Below are 22,007 nucleotides of genomic sequence, written 5' to 3'. Positions count from 1 at the left end.
AATCACTTATTTGACTTGTTTCAAGTCAGAGAACATTTCAAAACTTGACTAACAATTATTAACTGGTGTTTTTTCGTAACCCATCTGATATCTGATAAAGTTCACTGACTAGCAGCAAAGTTGAATTGAAATACAGTGTTCTGAAGTTGAACTACTGAAATCATCACTTTACTGAATGGAAAACAGTGCCAAAAGGTCATACTGTTTTTTTTTTCATCTAGGATATCAGATATGCTCAACACTAAAGTCTTGGAAAATATCAGTAGGCCTGGAATAATTGTGATGTCCCCATACTGAAAGATAATATTTCTTTTGAAGAATACGTCACCAAATCCAAATAAGTTTATTTCCTCATTTACTGTTCGTGCTTCAAAGAAGTGAATATACAAAGATTTTACTTCAACACTGTTAAAGAAAGGTAAAAAAAAAAAAAAAAAAAAAAAAAAAGTGATAACTTCTCTTTCAGTGTCTCAGAGAAGCTTGGTTAAATTACTTAAATAACACTGGTTTTAGCATTTATAATTCAAACTTTGTGTCAGTCTCAACAGGAAACAAAATACTGATTTAATAATGCTCTCCAGTTCTCATGATATATATTACATAATATGTACTTATATCATATGCATTATATATTTTCAAAACCTATCCTTAAAAACTTGCATAGAAACATCAGAAGAAAATAAAAATTTAATTCATAACTCAGGTATAAAAATTCTCCAAAACTATGAGCCACTTTAAAGTACACTACTAACTATAAATTTAGGGGTAAATTTTAAGAGAACCATAGAATTACCAAGGTTTGAAAAGGCCCACAGGATCACCCATTCACCCATCACCAATAGTTCTCACTAAACCATGTCCCTCAACACAACATCCAAGCGTTCCTTGAACACCGACAGGGTTGGTGACTCCACCACCTCCCTGAGCAGCCCATTCCAGTGCCTGACCACTCTTTCAGAGAAGTAATATTTCCTAACATCCAGCCTGAATCTCCCCTGGCGCAGCTTGAAGCCATTCCCTCTAGTCTAATTACCAGTTACACAAGAGGCTGACACCCAGCTCACTACAACCTGCCTTCAGGTTGTTATAAAGAGCAACAAGCTCTCCCCTGAGCCTCCTCTGCTCCAGAATGAACAATCTCTGCTCCTTCAGCTGTGCTCCAGACCCCTCAACAGCTTTGTTGCCCTTATTTGAACACGCTCGAGGGACTCAATGCCTTTCTTGCAGTGAGGTGCCCAAAACTGGACACAGTACTCGAGGTGCAGCCTCACCAGTGCTGAGTACAGGAGGATGATTACTTCCCTGTTCCTGCTGACAACACTGTTTCTGATGCAAGTCTGGATGCCACTGGCCTGGGCACACTGCTGGCTCATGTTCAGCCAAGCATCAATCAATCAATCAATCAATCAATAGCCCCACGTCCTTTTCCTCTACACAGTCTTCCAGCCACCCTGCCCCAAGCCTGTAGTGTTGCCTGGGGTTGTTGCAGCCGAAGTGCAGGACCTGGCATTTGGTCTTGTTGAATCTCATCCCATTGGCTTCAGCCCAGTTATCCAGCCTGTCCAGATCCCTCTGCAGGGCCTCGCTATCCCCAGGCAGATAGAATCAGAAAAGTTGGAAAAAACCTCCAAGATCATCTAGTCTAACCATTCATCTATAACCGATATTTTCCACTAAATCACATCCCTTAGTTTTACATTTAAACATTTCCTTAATACATCCAGGGACAGTGACTCAACCTTTCTCCAGGGCAGCTCATTCCAGTGCCTGATCACTCTTTTGTTGAAGAAATTTTTCTTAATATCCAACCTGAACCTCCCCTGGCACAACTTTGAGGTCATTACCTCTAGTCCTATTGCTATTTATGTGGGAAAAGAAGATGACTCCCACCTTGCCATAACATTTAGGTAGCTGTAGAGAGGAATAAGGTCTCCCTTGAACCTTCTTTCCTCCGGACTAAACACTCCCAGTTCCCCCACCTCTCATAAGACTTGTGTTCCAGACCCTTCACAAGCTTTGTTGCCTTCTATGGACATGCTTCAGGGCTTTCATGTCTTTCCTGTAGTGAGAGGCCCAAAATTGAAAGCAGTATTCAAAGTGCAGCTTCACCAGTGCTGAATGCAGGAAAATGATCACCTTCTTGCTCCTGCTGGTTACACTATTTCTTATACTAGCCAGGATTCTGTTGGCCTTCTTGGCCACGTGGGCATAATGCTAACTCACATTCAACCAAGCAACAACAAATATCGCTAGGTCCATTTTTTTCTACTCAATCTTCCAGCCACTCTGCCTCAAGCCTGTAGCATTTCTTGGGGTTGTTGTGGCCAAATTGCAAGACCCAGTACTTGATCTTGCTGAACTTCAACCCAGTGGCCTTTGTCCAGTGACCCAGCCTGTCCAAATCCCTCTTTAGGGCCTTCCTATTCCTGGGAGGATCTCCCTGAAACTCAGGAGTTGGGGGAGCAAAATTCATCCCTCTCTAAGGGAAGAGCAAGTCTTAGACCACCTGATTAGACTAAAGATGTACAAGTCTACGAGGCCCTTATGACATATACCCAAGGGTTCTGAAGGAAGAGGCTGATGTGGTTGCCAAGCCTCCATCGTATATGGCTGACAAGCGAAGTCCTCAGTGACTGGAAAAAGGGAAATATCACTCCTGTTTTTAAGAAACATCAAAAGGAGATCTGGGCTGGTGAGCCTGGGACAATCATAGAATGGTTTAGGTTTGAAGGGACCTTTTAGATCATCTAGTTCCAATCCCTATGTTATAGGCAGGGGCACCACTCAGTAGACCAGACTGCTAAAAGCTCCATCCAGCCTGGCCTTGAATGCTTCCATGGAGGGGGTATCCACAACCTCCCTGGGCAACCTGTTCCAGTGTCTCACCACCCTCACAGTAAAGAATTTCTTCCTAACATCTAGTATAAATCTACCTGCTTCTAGTTTAAATCATTTCCCTTTGTCCTATTGTTATATGCTCTTACAAAAAATCCATTTCCAGTTTTCCTGTAGGCTGCCTTCAGGTACTGGAAGGACACTATAAGGTCCCTATGGAGCCTGCTCTTCTCCAGGCTGAACAGTACCAGATCGCTCAGCCTGTTCCTTGTAGGAACAGGCTGAGCTCCAGCCCTCTGATCATCTTCGTAGCCCTCTTCTGGACTCATTCCAATAGCTCAATTTCCTTCTTGCATTGGTGGCTCCAAAACAGGATGCAGTACTCCAGGTGGGGTCTCAAAAGAGTAGAGGAAATCACCTTCCTCAACCTGCTGGATACACTTCTCTTGATGCAATGCAGGATAAGGTTGGCTATCTGGGTTGCAAGCATGCATTGCAGGCTCATGCTGAGTCTTTCACCAACTGACACATCCAATTTCTTCTCAGGACTGCATTCCAGCCCTCCCCATCCAGACTGTATTTGTGCCTGGGATTTCCTTGATTCAGGTGCAGAACTTTGCACTTGGCCTTGTTGAACCTCATGAGGCTCCCATGGCCCACTTCTGCAGCCTGCCCAGGTCCCTCTGGATGGCTTCCCTTCCCTCCATTGTATCGACTGCACTACTCAGCTTAGTATCATCTGCAAACTTGCAGAGGATGCACTCAATCCCACTGTCCATATCACCTACAATGATGTTAAAAAGAAGATAATGTAAAACAGCAAGATGATATGAGACAGCCAGCAGGCTGTCACAGAGGGCAAATAATGCCTGAACAACCTGCTGGCATATGGACAAAGAGCAACAGATATCATCTACCTGGACTTCTACAAAGCCTTTGCTATGATCCCACACCACATCTCTGAATTTGAAGAGTTTATTCAGAGGATAAAAATTTGTTTGGATTTTTGCAGCCAGTGTTATGGTCAACAGATCTATGTCTAGATGGAGGCTGGTCATCAGTGGTGTCCTCCAGAGGTCTGTCCTGGAATCAGTGCTCTTAAATTTACAATGACCTGGATAGTGAAACTGAGTGCATTCTCAGCAAGTTTGCAGATTACACTTGATACAACAGAAGCAAGGGATGCCATACAAAGGAAACTGGATAAGCTAGAGAATTGGATATGCATGAGCAAAATGAGATTCAACAAGACCAATTACACGGTATTGTACTTGGGTCCGGGCAATCCCAGATATATTTGTAGACTAGGAGAAGCGCTCATTGAGAGCAGCCCAGAGGAGGATATGGGAATTCTGGATGACAAAGTGTGCTTGCAGCCTAGAAAATCAACTGTATCCTGGGCTGTATAAAAGATGAGTGGCCAGCAGGGTGAGGGAGGTGATTGTTCCCCTCTAGTCTGCCCTCACAAGGCCTCACCCAGATTATTGCACCCAGGCCTGAAGCTTCCTGCACAACAAAGATGTGGAGCTGTTAGAGTGGGTCCAAGGAGGCCACAAAGATGATCAGGTGCTGGAATACCTCTCCTGCTGAGGCTGCTAGACTTGTTCAGTCTGGAGAACAGAATGTTTCAGGAGAATCTTATTACAGCCTTCCAATACTTAAAGAGAGCTTACAATCAAGATGGATACTGATATTTTACACTGATAAATAGTGATAAAACAAGGGAAACGAATTTACACTGAAAGAAGGTATATTTAGATTAGACTTTAAGAACAAAATTTTCACTGCGAGGGTGTGGTAAGGCACTGGAACAGATTACCCAGAGAATTGCTGGATGCCCCACTCCTGAAGGTTTTCAAGACCAGGTTGGATGGTGCCCTGGTGCAGCCTTATCTAGTGGGTGGCAACCCTGCTTATGGTAGGGCAATTCAAACTGGTTTATATCTAAGGACTCTTGCAAGGAAAACTAACAGTTCTATGATTCTATGAAGTTAAATATCCTCCTCAGAACATGAAACAGTAGTTTATAACTAAGTTATCTTGTGCATGAACATTTCATAGTCATAACAACCTGAGATACAGAGAAAAGTCCTACTACATAAGTGATGTTTCTTGAATAGTTAGCTTGACTTCTGCATGTCTATAATTCAGTATCAATATTTCAATATCCTACAGTAAGGACTAGCAGTCTTAAAGGAATTTGCATTTTAAGCAGAATTGCAAACCAAATGAATTGCTCTGACACTGGCCCATGACCATGAAACATGTATACATGCATAAGTAATGAATGTTTAAACTAATATAAACGGCATTTCTATTAAAAAAAAAAAAAAAAAAAAAATCTCCATAGCCATTACTGTTGTAAATTTTCAATAATCAAATTCTACTCAAGAATCAATCAAGGTTTTTCATCAATATCCTCGTTTCTACTGAGCACAAAACCCAGAAGTTTCCTTAGATCACATTATTTCCATGCAGTATCTACATATGAAGAACAGCTGGAATGTTTTATGACACAGATCCAGAAACTAAAAAATGAACCTATTCCTACCTATGAGGCCATTTGAAAATCTTAATTTCTCTGGTCAGATTTCCAGGCAGGAAACTGGGAGCAGAGGACAGGTTCTAAATCCAGCTACTTACCATAGAAATTAAGTTTGTTGGAGAAACTGTTATCCTATTCAAATAGAGCCTATAAAAGAGACTCTAGAAGAACTTTTCTTAATTAAGGTTATCATCTTTTTATGGTCATCCTAAAATTGAACTGATGAGACAGTCTTCTCAATGAAGACTTTATTCCCTTTTGGTGACAGTTCCTATCATTTTCTGTTAATCTGGTTTTGTGTGCTGAAGGAAATGATTAAACATATCTATTAGTACATCTGAAATCCATTTTGTTTATCAATAAGCTACTTCAGGTGAATATTTTCATTTACATTTATACTAAGTTTGTATGGATTTGCGTTTACCTTTTTTTTTTTTTTTTTTTTTAATTATTATTTTTCCTGCATTTGCTTCTTCTCTTTTCTTACTTGAAAGCAATAAATGGACTGGATAAAGATTCTACCCTAAAAATACTCGGGTAGGCATTCGTTCTTACTCATTATGATTTATTGTTTTATTTTTCCAATTCTCCTTTTGTTGAACTGACTTAAGAGTTCAGATATTTTCATGCAACATTATTTGTGGTCCCAAGTCAATAATACTCGAACAAGCTAAGGACAGTATCTGAAAGCTTCTTCATACAGCCTGTTTCCATTTTAGTCCATAATTTCCTTGCTCTTGCAATTCTGAAATATTACAGACAATAAATATAGTTTAGAAATATATATCATGAAGTCACATTTTATGGCAGTTCTTGACTGATACAATGGTGTTTCTTGTATTAGTTCCTCTTCTGAAAAAAAAAAAAAAAAAAAAAAAAGTAATAAATAATAAATAAATCTTGAACTACTTAAAATCTGCTGCTTGAATGTAAGACTACCTTCCTATGCATGGGAATCCCTGAGATCGTGTATATGTTTAGGGAACCCATACAGAATTCTGTGCTGAAACAAGTATTTTTAAATTCAATTGTTTACAAAATATTTTTAATGAACTAATAAGTAATGACATCTTGGTTTTCCAGCTTGTAAATGCATATAAAATATTACATTCAAGACATTAAATGAAGGTACCAGATTATTGCACTGTACTGCAAATGCAGCATATTATCTGTCCTATAGCCCTTCAGATATTATCTGTCCTATAGCCCTTCAGATCAAATATACAACTTCTCGTAATTTTGAAAGCTTATGTGATAGTACGTAGCACTATAACCTTTTGCATACTTTTGCTTAAGTAACTCCCTCATAAGAAAAGGTTTCCTTCTGGAAACAACAATGTTAAATAGCTAAGTCTATATAGATGTGCCACGCAACTGGATTTGGAGCAATCAAATATGATGTCATCAAACCAGTGTAACTACAGTTAAGAACCTACCATCCAGAAAGAGTAAAAAAAAATGTCTCCTTTTAGTTTTAAAATATTTTGAGTGGCTACTTCTGTTGTAACTAATAGATTTTGCCATTCATGTTTTACCATCTTCCCTTAAAATGTGAATCATATATTCTTGTGAGAAAGAGTATAGCACTCACTCACAATGTGTTAACTTTGACTTGAAATGCTTACATTTTCTAGCTGATAGTGAATTTGTGTAAAAGAAGCACATGAAAAAGTACTCTTGCTAGTAATGCATTAACTAGGTCAACTGGACCCATGATTCTTATGGTACACAGAGGCTAATAACCTGTAATTTTGATATTTGTATGCAGTACTATAGTAATGTCACAGGATGGCTTGAGTTGGGAAGGACCTTAAAGATCACAGAATCACGGACTGTCTTGGGTTGGAAAATCATATAGCTCCAATTGCCATGACACAGGCAGGGTTTCCACTTAGTAGACCAGGCTACCCAGGACCCCATTTAACCTAGCCTTGAACATCTCTAGGGATGGGGCATCCACAGCTTCCCTGATCAGAATGTCCCAATGCCTCCCCACCCTCTAAGTAAAAAAAATTCCTCCTAAAATCTAATCTAAACTTCCTTTGTTTTAGTTTAAGACCATTCCCCCTTGTTCTATGACCATGACACCACGTAAATAGTTCATAATCATCTTTCTATAAGCCCCCTTGAAGAACTGTACAATACTAGTTTATGACCTGCATTTTTTTTATGTACATATCTATGCATGTCTCTGCAACTATCTAATTAATATAACACAAATAAATGAGTTAGTTCATACTGCTAGTTCATACACTTTAATTATCACTTCTTGAAATCTTTACAGTTATTGTAGATTTTTTTAAGAAGAAGAAAAGTGAAAATAAAGCAAAGAGGTGTGCTATGTATCAGTCTTTCCTATACAGTGTATATATAAAACACATTAGCCTCCTTCAAACAAAGGTAACTACAAAAGTCATTATGGGAACATAATATTAATTTATTGTTAAATAAAATAATACAAAGACTAAATGACACATATTTACGAGCATTGTTCTGAAAGTATACAATAACAATTTCTTTTTTTAGTGTAGTTTTGCAGATACAACTTGCTTGTAGCTACTGAAATTCACCAATCATGTTAATGTTCATATTTATAATAAATCAAGAGTTCACTACACTTTACAATATCTGTAAGGGTGTTAGTAAGGAAGCAGTGCTGGAAGTGTGTTGCAGAAAAGATGAGACAAAGACCTAATTCCTTGTCTGAGGGGGTTTGTTGGAGAGTATCTTTCCCTCTAGGTTCCTTTCTACTGCTTTGTCTGTGAAATCTTTGCTGATGGGAGGCATAAACTGATGGTTGTTAGAAGCAGTTGAACAGCATTGCAGTTCCATACTGTTCTCTAGTGAACATATTTGCTTCATAAAACTGACCAATTTGGCACTCCAATCATTCATGTTTTTCCATTTACAACTGAAAATACACAGTTGTTCCTCTGAAGGTAAGTAAAGGGCTGTAGGGATTGAGAGATGTATTACGCAGCTCAGGGAAATATAATCCAATTAACACTTTAGTTCCTGTTTCATTGATGTCTGTACACATCTGTCACACTTGAAAGATGGGACTTTTTCTTCCCAGTAACAATGAATAGACACCTATATAACTGTTTAAATGTCTTGTTTCAGAATTCACTAGTTCTCATTCTCACAGGACTTCACTGGAATAAAAATCAAATTACTGTGCTATACCACAGTCTTCTATTTAGGCAGACAATGTAAACAGACATGAGTTTTACAAGTGGAAATATGTATATATATATGAAAAGCATCTCTGAATAAATATGTTGAAGGAAAGAAAGTTATGCTCACTTTAAACATGGACTATGGAAACATAATTCCCTTAACTCCTAGCACTTAATTCTTTTACTGGTTTGCTCCTCAAGCTGCAAATCAAAGGATAGAACTCAAGAGAGGAAAACTCTGTAAGCCACTTCAACTGAAGGCAAGATAAACGAATGCAGTAAATAAAGGCAAGATAGCCACAAGTTCTCAGTAAGATAGGCTTCATTTTTCTGACTTAGAGATTGAGTTAGTCAAATGGTCATTATATTTTAAAAATTCCAGAGAAAAAAGATATTGTTCACCTACATTCTCAGTCAGATCACAGCAAAGATTCATCATTACACCCCACTGTAGCTATCATCATGGAAAAAAGCACAGGCTTGCCACAAACACATCGCCAATTTTTAATTGAGGTAATTTTTTAACTGTCTTTAGTTTCTTTATCCGCGTTTTTCCTGATCACTAAATAAACTTCTAAATTTTTTGTCTTATATAGATGGATAACAGAAAAGGGGTGGACCTGTGTGACAAATTTCAGATAGAAAATTACTCCCAAGTGCAGAAGGCATGTAGGACTCTGTCCTCATTTTAAGTCAAGTAGTAAGCAAACAAGACCATGGTGCTTCTTTCTGGCCTTAACTCATCCCCTGCTGATTATAAATAAAGGATAAAAAAATCTTTGTTTTCCTGGACAAAACTAACACAGACATTCATCTTTTAAAATAATTCTGTACTGTTATTAAGAACTGACTTCCTAGTACATTACCACATATTTTAAAACTGTACTTTTTTTTTTTTAAAGAAAATAAATTATTTTAAGAAAATAAATATATGGTGTTACAGATAACTGCCACCAAGAATCATTGCTATTTGTGACAAAGACACCCAAAAGGTACTAAAAAAGTGCTATAGAAGAAGATTAAGCTGATATTGTACTTTGCAATAACTTAGATTGTACATTTATAATTTAAAATGACTACAACAGATGAGGATGTGGTATAATCACTAGGTATTCCCATAATTATACTAACAAAGAAACAAACTAAAATTGCATACTGTACCATAAAATACAAAGCAGAGCTTAAGCTGTATGCAATACATTTTGCTCAGAGACACTTACATGAAATATTCTCAGATCTTTGCTAACATTATTTTAGCCATTATTTGATACAGTAATCCTTTAGAAACTATTATTTCTGCTTATGTGAGAACTGATTGTAAAAAGTGCATTTTTAGTTAACAGTGAGACAGCTGCTACAGTAGTTTCTACTACAGTGGAAAAATATATTTCCTCTGAAGTTTACACTGTGATCTAGCTCTCATTTAAACACATAACATCATCATCATTACTATTATCATAGTTATTAGATGCCTTCTTTATTATCTCTCTAGTTTCATCTGGATCACAAATTTCTTATAATAAGATGCTGACATAAATGACAACAAATATCTTGTGGCACTGTACTGGTTTTAGAGATACAGAGTGAAAACCTCAACTTGGCTTAATATATTTTATTTTTCTAAGTTTTCCCAAGCTAATAAAATACAAAAATCCAATGAAAAACCATAAATAGATGCTAGAGTTTGTGTGAGCCAGTACACCATATTGAGCAGGATGGAATATTTCTTGAGGTTGTTTGTATTAATAAAATTAGATAAAATGATATAGAGTAAGGGTTCCTTTGTTCTCTTTATCTTATTCTTAAATATCTTTGTAATTATTAGGATAACTTTTGACTCACTTCCTTGTGTTTAAGGAAATTGTTTCTGGCTCACATACTGCATCTATTCTCTCACTACACTAAAACCTTAATAAATAGGTTACATTTAGAGATATCCATGAGCTGGATCTTTCTCTCACTACACTAAAACCTTAATAAATAGGTTACATTTAGAGATATCCATGAGCTGGATCTTTCTCATGTACCCTATTTCCACTATCACTCATTGAGAAGAAGATTTAGATGTCTTTTGCAACAATCATTTAATAAACCTAATACTCAAATACCTACAGCAAATACATATCAAAAGCTAAAAAAAATTCTTGAAACTTTTTTCCAATGGAACTTATGTTAAAAAATAATTCCAAATATAATTGTTATCACAAGATTTATCACATCAACTCTGTCTACACTCCAAAAATCAATAGGCTTGACCTCAGAAGAAAATATTATTGCCAGTAATCTTTATCAGTTGCATAATGGTGAAGATGTCAATAATGCAGAAACAGAAAACACGCCTCATCTCAGCATAATTATATTACACAGATCCCTTGGTCCATCTTTTCTTTCTAAGAAATAAAAAATTATATATATATATAATATATATATATGTATATATAAAATATATATATTTATATATATATTTGATTTATATAATTTTTTTTTTTTTTTTAAAGGTTATCTAACAAAGTAGCAGATAAAAAACTGAATGTTTCTCAAGCTCTGCAGTAGGTTGTATCAGAGGCACCAGGACAGTAAAGAAAAGCACACAAGTTGATTCTGTGGATTAAGCAAAGTTAGTAGCAGAAGCTTTTGGACTCCATACATAATTTATGAAGAGGGAGAAAAAGAAGAAAAATGCAAAATAAAGCAATCAAGCAACCAAACAAAAAACACAAGCTTGTTAAAGAATATGAGGCTAAGATTTATGTCACTTCAGCATGTACCAATATATACATGTACACGCATATTGTGATAAGATTTTCAGAATTTCTCCAACATATAATGTTAATCTGATAGTTAAGCAAAATTGCTGACTTAATGGAGATCTCTGATAGCTCCTGATACAATTAATCTTAAGTGAAAAAAAATCCTTGTCTTCCGAAAAGAAGAAAGTACTAGATACAACACTGGAATATGAATACCCACAGTTCACATTTCTAAACAAAGAACTGCTCGATGTTCATGTTCTTAGATTACTGAAATTACAGTATACTTATCAGCTAATTCTTCACCTCTCACCCTTTATCAGGAAATACCTAATAGTTGTATAGCCTGGAAAACTCTCTCAATTTTAACCATTTCTAAGAAAATTAGTAAGAAAATTTAGTAAGAAATTACCACATCTTAAGAGTCATGTGAATTCTCATCTACAGAGGAAGAGTGATTATCCTCAGTATAGGTGAGAAGAAACAAAAAAAACAGGTATGAGCTGATTCCAAAATACCTAGTGTCCCTGCCTTCTGCAGGGAAGAATTATAAAAAAGGAGAAGATGGAAAACACGAGGAACTTGGGAAAGGCCTCCACAGTACAGAACAAAGCTAATCCTGATCACAACTGAGTTTGGATACTTTCTAGTTTACACTCTTTTGTCAATGTGATAAAAGAAACACCAGAGGCTTCTCTTCCACACCTACAGAAACCTGAAAAAATCCACAGCTGATAAGGAAAAATGAGTGTTATATGTGGTGCAAAATGCTGCTTTCTATGTAATATAAATTTCATGTTTCTCTAACAATCATAGAACAGAGAGCAAATAATATAGAGCGGGTGCTCAATGGAAAGAGATCTTAAAATAAGAGGAGTATTATCAAAATTGCTCAGGAAATGATTTTATTCTAGATTTTTTTATATATACGCATATATATAAAGGTACGGGAAAAAAAAAATAAAAAAAAATCATCCCTAATTCATTCTAGTCAGTGGCATCCTGTATGGAACATGGCATTTTCATTTCTTATAGACCCCTTAGAATAAATGCTTGGAAAAAAAAAAAAAAAAAAAAAAATTGTATTCAAAGGCTATTGCACTTTGTTCTAGAAATGCAGAAGAAAACAATTTAACCCAGCTTCCAAATTATTCCTCTTTTCTTCCACGTAACAACTTTTATATACTACTACTATATACATTTATTCTCAATGAATAAATGAATTTTGCAGATCACAAGTATAGGGAGAATGATTAAGAGCACTTTGTACTCATGCTTTGTGACCTATGTGCCTTTTGTTTTGGAAGGTTTACAGACTTCCTTGTTGAGGCACACAGCAAAGCAGTCTCCACCCTCACTAGCTGATCTTAGCTTCAAGGATATGGCATAAGATACTGTTTAACTGAGAAGAGAAAGAGGAGTCAAATCAATTACATGGACCACATCAGAGTATCTGTATCTGGAACTGCAAAAACAAGCAAATGCTTTTCTGCAGCTTTTTAAGTTTAGATTTGTAAAAAATTCAAGACTAGAATTTCAGCTATGGAGAAGAGCCATTGGTGAATAGTTTTCTTCATGTGAAAAAAATGCCAAGTTCAAAGAACAATTATGCTTAAAACTGCAGTTGTTGATAAATTATCCAAAGAAAAACACGGGGCTTATTATCCAAAGGAAAACACAGGGTTTGTGTGGCTGACCAGAACATCACATTGCACAGTCACCACAGCTTTCAGAATTCAGGAGTCATCATCGCTGAAAGGCACCATTGTCATCTCATCCACTGTTATGTCTTCTCAAATGTTTAGCAAGCATCAGTGAATGTCAAAGAGTGCAATTTTTTCCATGTGGAGGAATTCAATTACACACACTTCCACATCAGATGCCATTGGACAGGCTGCCCCTCTGCTGCCATCTGTTGCACAGCAACAAAATGTGATGGAATATTGGAGGGAAGATTATATCTCTCCTGACATACCACCACCATCTGCCTCAGATGTCATGAAACAACATAATAAAATAGGAGGCATTATTCTCGGAGCAGCCCTCATTTAGTAACTGTCAAAAGCAAAACAAAAAAAACAAGATACTTCTTTAAGGATAATCTAGATGAAGAAAAATACCAAAATAAATTTCAATATAAGGTAATGATCTCAATTAAGACAGTGCTCCTTATCATCTTCTGGTTCTTCTAAGAGATTTGAGGATGCCACCTGACAATGTCAAGGCCACAGTAAGAAAAGGGAAAGCAATACATTCAGACACAGACAGCTTGTACGAATTCTCCCCTTTGAAACCTTTCCATTGAGAACTGAAGTTGCTTTTCCTGTTACCAAATCACAGCATCTTCTTTTCAGTGTAAAGCAACATCTTTTAAGACAGTCAGCACACTATACCATAGGGTTTTTTTTCTGTCGTTTTCAAACAACGTGGTACCTGATATAATATATATTTTTACATACTTCCACCCAAATGGAGAGCAATTTAGGTCTTGTTTTATTATTGCTAGCACTTTTATAGTCACTCATAGCTGTTTTCCCTTATAATGATGAGCAGGTATTGATATTATGTTGTATTCAAATTCTGATGAGGTATAGGAACAGACTTCAAGGTTAATATGAAGTCTACCAAATAATATTTTTAGAGTGGATATAAAAATGCTACTAAAGGTGTTCTGAAGTAACAGCTGCTTGAAAGTAAGTAAATAACTAAATCTTTAGACTTGAAATGATTATGATATTAAATGCAGTTATAAAGGATTTCTTTTTGCTAATTAAAAAAAAAAAAAAAAAAAAAAAGTGCAGGACGAGTGAGGAGAATAGGGAACTGAACTACTTTAGATGCTGTCCTGTATAGCGCTGGGCCTGCCAAGACTGAATGTCTTGAAAGGCAAGGAAAGATACATTTTAAGACTGTAGGAGAGAGAAAATGCATCAAAGATAGAGAGAAGTTACTTTGCGTGACATACTCCCACAATGACTGTTAAAATGCTGTATGAGAATCTAAAAATCACTTAACTTCTAGACTCAGAGTATATGCAATGTTTTTATACTGTTACTTCTGCAATTATCTTAAGAATTACAGCTCCCTAAAGACTAGCTGGTGTACACTTCCAACCTGCTGCCACCAGAGGACCTTTATTCAAGCTGCTCACTTTAAATCAATCATCATAAAGTAATTGTTCTGTCACCTATAAGAAGTTCACCAGGAGGTCATCTGGACACTCTGGAAATACAAATTTACCTTACGCACTTTCAATAATAGCTAGAGCAGCTAAAAAGTCCCACATTCCATTAAACCACAAGTCACTGTTTTTACAGAGAAGGCAGAAACTGTTTCACTCCACCTGAAACATTTCTTTTTTCCTCACCAACACATCTTTACACTGTGAAAAAAAAGCTTCCAGGAAGTGTTATAAATGTTTCACAAGTGAGTCAGGTAATCTAAAACCAAATAAAGAAGCACCAAGGAGGAAGAGCAATTTCTAGACAGGCATTGTATACAGCTCTCATTTTCAAAATCAGGAGTAGAGCAAAATGCACCATATGCACCAAGAAGTCTTGTCTACTTTATGAAAAACCTTCCTAAAACATACTGAAGAAAATAGCTTAAGCACACATCCTGCTCTTCATATCAAGATGAGAACTAAGTAGCAGACTAACATTTTTCAGTCAGTGTTAAGAGAAAATAGTGCTGCTTACAAGTTGAATGAAAGGTGCATGTTATAGGCCCAGACATCTATCTCATGTACTTACAGTTGGAACTGTATTAACACAATACTCTTATTAAAAAAAAAAAAAAAAAAAATCTTTTCATGTTGCAAACAGACATAAAGAAAAGTCTTTCTCCAGACACCTCTCTAAAACCTTAATTTCACATATCAGTACAATGTAAGTGTGCATAACATGAAAAGTCTAATACAATTTCAAACAACTTTAATGTACTTAAAAGCATCATTTAGCATTTATTTAGCATAAATGTAAAACATACTAGCATTTTGATCAATTTTACATCCTTACCCACAGAATTTTTTTAAAACTGATTTTTGTAAACCAGATTCTTCAGTTTTCACTCATTTAAAATAATCAGCTAGAGCTTAAGATTAGAAAACATAGATTATTTTTGTCAACGTGTAAGTATTAACAAAGTTAATAGTAAAGCAATTAAATGAAAAAAAAAATATATTTATTTTACAACAATATTCACTCAGCAGAGCATATTAATATAATAGAATAAAAAGAGAAGCAGGAGCATGTCTGCAAATACTGACAATAAATGGAAAAAGATGCATTATTCCATGTTCATATTGATCATGAAAGTAGTAATTTCTAGGAAAATTTATATTTACCTCTATTTTTTCTGTTACTATTTTATCATGAAACTTACTAGAGAAACTACTAGAATGAAAAAGCTGAACATCAGACATCTAAAACTGATAAGAAAGATAAAAATGCCCTCCTGTTGTGCCTTCATTTTGCCTAATCTAACACACATTTCTTTCTCTTAATCTTTGTTATTACAGTTAAAAACACTTAATTTCTGTTCAAGAATTACTTCATCCCTGCCTGCTGCTTATTTCCTATCAGAATTTTAAATCCATCTGTTTGCTACTGTTTTTCATAACAACTAAAGATATAAAAAATGTATAGATAATATGCACTCCTTGTCAATACCTTTTGGCTCTATTGTCATTACTCTGTCATCACTGTGACATAAAATACCTTCTTAACCCATTTTTGGTAGGAATATAAACCATTAAGGCAAAATAAATTAAAAGCTCTTAAAAAACTTCTAATACTAAGAACCTTATAAAGTAAATGTGAATAATAATAATAATAATCCAAAGGCATGTAAATAGATATACCTCAGGTTCCCCCCTCCCCCCCCCCCCCCCCCTTTTTTTTTTTATTAAAGATATTTCCATGGTGCTTGTTTGTGGTTGTTGTTGTTGTTTGGTTGGGGTTTTTTTTGTTTCATTGGTTTTTTATACTTTTATCCCTACTTTCTTCTCTCCAGCTAGTTTCCCCAAAATGCCTAGGGCTACTGATGACAAAACAAAACCTACCTTTATTGAGTATAGATAACTAAATCTAACACTAAATTACTGAACCTCTCATAAATAGCACTGTTAAATTTATATTTGATGCCAATAAGACTGCGCTGCTTACAAGTCTCCAATGTGATACTAAATCAATTAGGTTCTAAGTATGTGGGCTTCACGTACTAATCTGTTTGAACACTAAACAAGATCTGCACTCATGGAACATATCATTATCCCTTCCCAAAATGCTGAACTGGCCTGTTTTCCGATTTAGCTAATGATATCATAGTTGTTCCAACCTGCTGCAGCATTCTGAACCTATGGAATTAGTACTCATGCACATTAGAGTTATTAATGCTGCACTAGTTTTTAAAATAAGATTTAGAAACCAAGCTAACTAAGCTGTGTACTACATGATATTTATCACATACATAATTTTTAAATAGTTTTTGCTGTCAAGTATTGTGTTTGTGTGCAGTTTCTTCAGTACAGTTTCATATAACAAGTAATAGTTTATCTTTTTGTTCTATCACAGTTTACCATCACAAAATTTGATACACTATGTGATTAATATTAAAATAAACAATGACTTTATCAGCTTCGAGTTAAAGCAAGTAAGTTGGAGTTTCTTAGTAAGGAATGCTAAAATAAGCACAGGTTAGAGAAAAATCATTCATTCCTGCAGATTGCTAATATATTTCATCAGGCCACTGTATGATTTGAATAACAAGAACAATTGCGTAATGAAACACATTACTACTGATATATCCAACTTTATCAACTTTAAGATGTAACTGCCATCACAACAAGAGGTCCTTTGTGAAGTTCTCTCATTTTTCTACTGAATCAGTCTAACCTGATTTTACACTCTCCTTTATCAACAATTACAATCAAAATTCTACATACCTATACCTATATCAAATATAACATATACCAAATTAATTGCCACAGTTTGACTCAGATCATTTTATCTAATAGCAAGGAGTAATTACAACAAGAGTAGAGTATGTGTGAAGGGGCTTTTCATACAGATAACAAAGAATTGGCAAGTGATATCCCTAGATTTACAGAAAACAGTGAAGACCATGCTCTGAAATAATAAAGCAAAAACCTGCTGTGATTCAAACTAAACTCAGCAATGTAGGTCACATGTAAGTAGACTTTTTTTTTTTTTTTTTTTCTTCCAAGGATATTGTTAAAATAGATACTTTATCAGGCACTTAATATCACATGCTGTACTCTGGGAGACTACCTAGCATAACAAAAAGCTTAACTTAATAAACTTCTCTGCAGTCTCAAAACAGTTCATGCAAATTATCTGAATTAGCTGGATATATTATTTTAACGCTTTGTCCGCAGGGAGTTCAACATAACAATATGCCACTTCAAAATTTTACCTCCTCAAAGAAAACAAAACAAAAACAAAACAAAAATCTCTGTTTTTTAGATGAATGATAAATTCATAGCTTTTAAATAATAAGATTTCTTACTAAGCTAATTTCATCAGGCATTTTCTCTCTGTCATAAATGTTACTATAAATTACCCAAAAAGTACTGTGATGTGAAATGAAAATCACCCTGATTCAGTACCTCAGAACTTACAGCCTACACTTTGTAATTATTTCTAGCTTAAAGTTTATAAATACCTGAAAGCAACTCTGAACACTGTCCTTCTGCCATTGCTGATCTTAGGCATTTCTGCTCATGTCACAGGAATTTACTAAATAAATTTTGTCCAACTAGCTTTACTGATGTGAAAAAACAGTTTCTTTACTTCACAAAGAAAAGCATTTTATTTGACCCTAATTAACTTTTACTTCTGGTGACATTTACTAGCCATGACTGATGTTGAACCATACCTGAAAATGCAACATTAATTTCACATTGAGATGCCTAATAAACATTAATTCTGCACATGTTTAACCACTTCTAGTGACAGATTAGATGAAAAGTAAAAGCATAATACATTACATTAGAGTTGTACAGCCTAGATCAACCCATTTATTATCCTATTGTACTGTAAAATAGTGCAGATTTGTATGAATTTGTAAAGAAGTAAGTTTCTTTCATTCAGATTCATATTGCCCCTAGAAAAGGTACAGTAAAACATGAAGTATTCAAATCCAAGTCCATTTGGCAGGAATACATTTAAAAAAATGCTGAAATGTTATTGATTTCTTCTGCTACACTCAAAAAACCTGACTCAACTGTATTTCTACTGACATAACACAAAGGTTTTATTTAGATATTAGCAAGCATGAGCAAATGTTTTTCATTGACATACTTCTCATCTCTATTTCCTCCCTCTACCTAGGAAACAGTTAATCCTCAGTACTGGTACTAGCTGTTTCCTGCAAGAGATGCAGCAAATGTCGATAAAGGGTCCACTGTCCCAAGGGAAATAATGCCTGCAAAAGTTCTCTTCACTAGACGAAGATACATTTAGTGGTAAATAACACCTAACAGTAGACACATCATGACATGCCTCTATTTGATCTTTGTACTTTCTGTCAGCTTTACTGCTCAGCTCAATCTTACTCCTCATGAGCCCCTTCCAAATGAGTTCACCCTTTTGTTTCCCCAAGATCTTTCTCCAAATATTGGGAAGAAAAAAAGAAAAAAAGAAAAAAAGAAAAAAAGAAAAAAAAAACAACATCAGAACTTTTGGGTATGTTCCATAAAAGAACTTAGAAAACAACGCTGTTTTCTGGATCTGCCATCATTAGAAGAAAGGGGAAGAAGAAAAAAAAAAAAAAAAGGAAAGCAAAAAGAAAAAAGGAATACATTTTACACACGTAACACTTCAAAAGAAAAAGGTAACAAATTCAGATATATGATATAAAAAATGCTTACATCTGAAAGCACAGCATATTTATAGTCCACTCACATTTCACCTTATACTGCATCCCCTGTCACCTGGCATTACTTAACAAGCCACAGTGCTTCAGACCTCTCCTGAGGGTGCATCTCTTTGTTTAGGTTTTGTCTATAAGCTAATGCATACCTATACCCAGACTAAGGTAGACACTACACAAAACATACCCAGTTCTTGACACAAACGTTCATCTTTAATATATATATATATATTTTTTTTTCTCATAAGCGATAAGCAAACCACTTCATGCACTTTTTCCACTGGAAATAGTTCAAGTTACAACAACCAAGTTCCTCTCTGACCAGAGCAGCATGACTTAAGAGCATAAACCACACACACAAATACACACACATATATATATACACGTCTATGTGTGCATGCATTTGTGTGTATATGCCATGAACACAGGGTCAGAAACCGAGCACGGAGCATTTACTTACTAATGCAGTCCGCTCGGACCTCTTTGGAAACCTGAAGGAGTCTCCGCTTTCCCTCCTGCCAGTCAGGCGCCGGGTTGTGCCCTTAGTCCACACAGGCCCCGAAGGAACTGCAAAGAGAGAGAAGCACATGCCACATCAGGCAGGTCTGTTTTGGCGGGGTCCAGCGCCGCTGCCTCTCGCTTCTTGGGGGTACCCCTGCTTTCCGAACAGACTCTTGCAAAAGAGTCATCTTTCCCAAGATTTTTGTTTTGTTTTGTTTTTCCTACCAGCGATTTTTTAAGCCCTCCCGAGGCTTCTGCGCCCTAAAATTTGTTTGGGGGGCTGGCGAGGAGCAGAGAGGGTAGGTACCTACAACTCTCTCCGACGAGGCCGGCAGAGAGAGAGCGAGAGATAGGAAAGAGGGAGGAGAGCGGCAGCGAGCAAGGGGTGGAGAGGGGGAGGGGGGTGCGGGCGGGGCGGGGGGCGGTAGAGCGTCTCCCGGCGGAGGTACAGTGTCGGCCCGCTCTCCGTCCCCTGCACCGCTGGCTGCAGGCAGGCAGGCAGGCAGACGGCGCAGGGAGGGCCGGGCCGGGCGGTGCACTCCCCGCCGCGCCTCGCGCAGCTCCCACTGCTCCGCCCGCTCACCTGCATTTCCTTAACGAGCCACTTGATGGCTGTCAGTCGCGGCCGCCCCCCGGCCCTGCCGCAACTTCGGCGCCCGCGGAGCCACGGCGCCCGCGCGGAGCTGGGGCTGGAGCTGGGGCTGGAGCTGGGGCTGGAGCTGGGGCTGGAGCTGGGGCTGGAGCTGGGGCTGGAGCTGGGGCTGGAGCTGGGGCTGGAGCTGGGGCTGGGGAGATGCCGAGGGGCCGCACTGGGCAGGCACGATGTTGGCCCCTGCCCGCGGAACTTTCTGCCCGGAGGCTGGGGCAGCGGGGCGAGGGTAGGGACACAGGTAACGAGAGGCGAGGGCTGCGCCGGGCCCCCGCAGGTGATTGCCGCGGCCGCGCAACGAACCCGGGAGCGGGGTACGCTCCGCAGCCGCCTCCCTCCGGCGCTGCCTCCTCCCACCTCTCTCCTCGTCGTGCGCGGAAGGAGCGAGTGATTTCCTCGCTATTAATAATAATAAGTCTATCCCCAGTTTCCTTCTTTCCCTGGGAAAACAATTAATAATGCATTAAAATAATGCACCTTTAAAGCCACTGGCTGGCAATAATAATAATATCACCACCACTTAAGGGATTGCTGCCGTGGATGTGGTGGTTAGGCATGTTTTCCTATCGTTCACGCTCAAGTGTGAGCACAAATTACCCCTCTGGTATTCAAAAGTCCCTTTCCCACTACCAGAGCAACTATCATCATCACCATCAAAGAGAAAGGGTTTCTACAAAGCTGAGTGGAGACACCGTGTCCCTGGGTGGCTGCTGTGGCTGGAATGCAAGGAGAGCTCCCCCTTTTTCCCCTTTCTCCCCTTCCCTCCCTTCCGTTTGCCCCAAACCAATCTCGTCTCCTCTCCTCCTCCTTTGCTTATTTCGGTGGGTTAAGCATAGCGTTTGGCCCTTTTAGTGTTTTCCCTTCCGTTCCTCCCTTGACGATAGTTTGTGTATTTTAAATAAAGATTTCATTCTGCCAACCCGCAGGAAGCTTTTAACAAGATGCAGCTGAGCGTGTCGATATCTTATATCTTTTTACTGCTGCTCCGGCGTGTACATCAACTCCAAACTCATTTCTTTTCTTCTTCTCCTGATACTGTAGCATCTCAGAGACGGCGGCGGCGGCAGCAGCAGCAGCAGAGCACTGCTCCCGGGGGACACTTTTACTTTGCCCTCAAAGTATCTCCCAGCAATAAGAGCGTCTGAATCCCCCACCCCCCCTGCACTACAGCAGAATGCTGGGGTGTTTGCTGCAAGATTCCCAGTCCCACTGACATCAGTAAGATCTGGGAGCAGACGGGGTGGGGGTGGGGAATTTCTTTCTGTTAGAATACAGTTTTGTGTGCGCTATTTTTAATTAAGATTTTTCCAGAAATAGGATCCCATCGAGATTTAATTTACAAAGGTACCTCTAATACTGGTCAATACTGTCTTCGAAGAGAAACATTTGCAATCCCTAGTCTCCCCACAACTGTGAAAAAATGCTCTTCATAGACTTTAAATCATTTACGAAAGACTACAAAAAATATGTTGCTTTGTTGTTGTTGTTGTTGTTGCTTGTTTTTATTGATGATGGTAGCTTTTATTGTTTTGTGTTTTGTTGCTGGGGTTGTTTTGTTGTTTGGGTTTGTTGTTGTTGTTGTTTGTTTGTTTGTTTTCCCCACTTCATCTGCATTAAAATGCAACTTTGTTCAGCATGCTGGTTATCTCTTATAG

The 22,007-nt window shown here is 37.6% G+C and overlaps 1 long non-coding RNA gene across 2 annotated transcripts in view; it reads right to left on the bottom strand.

Annotated features, from left to right (window-relative positions):
* Nucleotides 1-20,083, bottom strand: part of LOC149913030 (uncharacterized) — a 345,134-nt gene extending 325,051 nt beyond the window's left edge. Inside the window, exons 1-2 of one of the 2 annotated variants that reach the window (XR_016462319.1) lie at nt 20,011-20,083; nt 19,663-19,769 (exon numbers count right to left, since the gene is read on the bottom strand). This is a non-coding gene — a long non-coding RNA (uncharacterized LOC149913030). The remainder of the gene's footprint in view (nt 1-19,662; nt 19,770-20,010) is intronic. The other variant, XR_016462320.1, reaches the window with a different exon arrangement.
* Between the last annotated feature and the right edge of the window lie 1,924 nt (nt 20,084-22,007).

The sequence above is a fragment of the Phasianus colchicus genome, chromosome Z (assembly GCF_987193195.1).
Source record: "Phasianus colchicus chromosome Z, bPhaCol1.hap1.1, whole genome shotgun sequence".
Lineage (NCBI taxonomy): Eukaryota > Metazoa > Chordata > Aves > Galliformes > Phasianidae > Phasianus > Phasianus colchicus.
Note: the sequence above shows the minus strand (reverse complement) of the source record. Positions and strands in the feature narration are given on the sequence as shown.